Here is a 4,257-nt window from a genome sequence, read left to right on the forward strand (position 1 = left end):
TTAAACATCTGTCTGCAGCCTTTACAGGGTGAGAATTCAGTTTTGATTAGATGGAGATATTAAGTTTGGTGAAACTGGCCACAAGATTGCATATTAGTTAAGTGCGACACAGATAACACACAATCATTGCTTCCAAAGTGTCTGCTCTGCATGTTATTAGCGATGTAAACCCGCAGCATATACACTATAACAGTTACAATAGACACATTGTAAACGTGGTGTCAATTGTATATGTTAAAACATACAGATATCCAAATATACAGTGATCAAACAGACCACATAATGAAACACTTTAACTGAGAGAGGTCAATCTCTGCTGTTGTTATTGTGTTATCTTGACATGAAACTTTGTCGGTCTCACTGAACTTGACACCTCATCTCCTCAAAACTAAATGCTCTGGCTGTAATGGCTGTAAAAGATGTTGCCCTAAATGTTCACTGACTGTGTTTACTTTACAAATAAGTTGATACAGAAGTAGACCGACAACAAGCCCTGCGTGAGTAAATCTGCAATATGATTCTACCATCTATGCCTCATGATTCATTTCATACCTCATGGATGGTAAAATGATGTATCATAGGTACTTTATCATGTTCTAGACCACCTAGTTAAGAGATGATGTTACAAATACCCCCCATCAGAATTACACTGTAGTCACTACATTGGCGGTTGGTAATGACACTCATCTCATCAGAACAGATAAAGATACCAAGATATCAGAATTGATCATGTAAATAAACCAACCTAATACTGAGAACATAGCAAGTATGGACACTTCATACTAATATGTCATATAGGAATTTTTGTTTGTAGATGTTAGTAAATGCCAATCATGTAGCATGTATAAATTTTATGTTATTTTTATGAAATATGGCTGTTTTTTGTGCATTTTCAATTTTATTTTTTGTTCATGCACCAGGCCAGAAAGAGTTATAATCATCGAACCGTTGTATCCTGTATCCATTGAAAGTGGTTTCAACATATTTGTGCCCAGTCACATTACAAAAACAACTTCAAATGTTGGCATCTCTGAGATGTCAGATTTTGAAGCCAATTATTAGAAAGTGTGGAAAGCTAATTTATAATATTTTGAATACAAAGTTTGAAATGGTTTCCAACAATAAAATGAAACTACTGTAATAAAGATAGACAGAAGCATAAATGTATTCAAACATAATATTAGAATGCCTTCTCAGGGCTTAGAAAACTTTTTTTTTGACAATCTATGTTTGTAAACCAGAGAAAATTTTATCTGGTGGCTTCATTCCACAGTAGTGTATTTGGTATAAATTTAGGAGACAAGAGCTATGGTAAGTTTTGACCATGGAGTTTTGGAAAAGGGAAGAGGAATCATTTCATACTTGTCAAGTGTATTCATATATTTAGTTGTAGTTTTTGTTTCCTTAAAAAAAAGGAAACATTATTTTTGCCAAGTGTAAATACTGTTCCTTCGTTTTTATTACTGTTATTATTATGTTATGTCTGATCATACAAATATGCTCAATAAAGATCAGCTGCTTTGCCATGGAGTTATAAAGTCTTGTGTCACTCTTTTTTCACAAGAAAAAAAACTACTGTGTATGTCTTGATGTTATGAAGTCAGTTAACCAATATAAATTCAACCATGCAAAAGTCTCAGTAATGGTAGGTTGACTTTTCATGCAAGTCATTGACTGAAAACTTCAATAGTTCCAAAATTGTGCTACTCTACTACTCTACTCTTCTCTACTCTACTCTACTCTACTCTACTCTACTCTACTCTATTCTACTCTACTCTACTCTACTCTATTCTACTCTAGAACATTTTTTGAAACTTTAGATATAATTGACTTGTAATATTGTACACCATGAACAGTATTGATTCACCAAGGCGACAAAATGTATTTGTAGTTGTGTGGCTGTACTCATGATATGGTTCAATAAGTCAACTACATATGAAATAGATATATAAGTACTAAGCAATTAATTTGTTGCATGTGATGAATTGCCCTCATGTACAAACATAATCGCAGGGCCTTGCGACGTCACCAGGTGCTTTGCAAAGAATCAGACATTTCGGTTTTTCTGCAACTTGTAACAAGTTGCTTCTTGAATTACTTTTCGATGACAGTTGGGCAATGTTAACAATGCAAGCTCCAAATTTCACATAGTTTCATATAATTAATTTTCCAATTATGGGTACATCATGTGTATTATACCTGTAGCTCAGAATTTTGCATTCAAACAATGTGTATAAGACTAAAAATATGGTTTTGCCCATAGACCCTCCACACATCATAGACCTGTGGAGGGTCTATGTTCTGATCATATGGGAGGCATTCAGTTTAAATCTGGTATACTGACCAACAGGTTTTTATCGGTTCGTCACAGGTTTATCATATGTGTCATTACATTACTCTTTCATACAGTGCCAGAAATGTTGAGGGCGCTCTCCCACTTACAGAGCTGGTGCACAGTGGTACAAACCTGAACCTGAAGGGTGCTGTTCAATCTATAAGTACATTTTGTGGTAGAACATGTAGGTGGCACAATCAAATATCATCCTGTCCAATTTGAATATCAGGGGCAAGTGTGTTACAGGTCTACATTCCTGAGTCATGTATTCAAGATGGTGGCGTATCAAATTGTTGTCAGGGAAAGACGATGTTAATACAGTCAGTCATGTCACTGAGCATCGAGTCAGATGAGATTTTGCCAGTAAATAGCCCCCTCTATTGACCAACATTTGACATGCATAGGTCTGACAATGGTTTGAATGACAATACTATTGAAAGAAAGTCTTTGTTTTGAGTGATGGTTACTCATGAAAATGCAATCATTTGAAACAATGCCAAGCCTCAATGACCACATGACTTCCTTTAATTACAGAGATATGTACAAGCATGGAACTATAACCCCAACTTCATGTGTACTTCCATGGTACAAGTTATACTGGTATTGTCCTCTTTCTAATCTCAACATAATCTATCAAATGTTTCAAGCAAATATTAAAGTGGCACAAGCTGAGGTTATAAGCTTTTTACTTTAGTGAAAATGTTTACGTAATAACCTCAATTATAATGTGCATTTTAAATTGATTTTAATGTCGATGCATGCTTTGTATTACATTGCAATTGTCTTCTGGCACTGCTAAAACAGCTGATTAGAGTAGATTTCCTGAAAATTGTTGATTCTTATGATAAATTACATCATCAGATCATTTATCTATTATATCTTGATACCAGGTTTGAGTTCAGTTAATTGCAAGTGATGGCAGAGTGTTCTTTAGTAAGTACAATACTGCAAGTAACTTACAGATATACATAATAACCTACGCCCAAACATGTGTAAACTCGGCTTGTGTCTCTTTAAAGCCAAGTCAGACTTCACTCTGAGACCAATTTACTCTGTGTTTAGATAAACACCTTGAGGACCTTGTACTGCTGGTCACTGCATGGTTAGCTGTCAATTAATTAAATCTGGGATGAAAAGTGACACATTCTGATGACCCTCCTGTACAGTGATTCATGAATATATGTGAGATATATCATACTGCTGTCACTAGTTGCAGTGTTTGTACTTAGTTGAATGCAGACAATGTGTCATAATATACCACCCTACCTGCCACCACTGTGAAGATATGGCTGATGAGGGTGAAATGGCATGACATAATATCTTACTATATTACCTACATAAATAAATACAAAATGTCTGGCCCCATTGTAATCTTCATTGATTGATAAACTTTTAGTCAGTCTAAATTCTGAAACATAAGTGATATGGTATCTACCCTTACAATTACATGTTTTTTTGAGGGTTTTACAAACAAAATATGGTACGTATGGTACGCATATGGTAATTTAAAAGTCACTGACTGGCTCAGTTTGCCTATAGCCTGATTTCCTTAGTAGTATACACTTGCAAACGTTTCTTTTTCCATAAAGTTAGCCTTACACTTGTGGAAATTCAACTGTAGTGGTAGACTCACAAGTACTAAAAGTTTAACCAATACAACACAACTGTTTGCAGTCAAAAGCTCTCAGCTTATCAATGTACATTGTGTGTACTGGTTAAAATTCTATTACTCATATTAGCCTTAGATTATACTTCATTTCAATGCACTTTAGATCTTTCCATTTTGTTGGGCTTGAAGCTACACTCAAGTCATATTAGCAGGCCAAAGTGTAACAACATAACTGTATCAGTAAATACACGTCAACCATAACATAACCAGATTTCTCACAGTCATACCACCAAATAAAACACACAGACAAAAA

The sequence above is a fragment of the Glandiceps talaboti genome, chromosome 5 (assembly GCF_964340395.1).
Source record: "Glandiceps talaboti chromosome 5, keGlaTala1.1, whole genome shotgun sequence".
NCBI lineage: Eukaryota > Metazoa > Hemichordata > Enteropneusta > Spengelidae > Glandiceps > Glandiceps talaboti.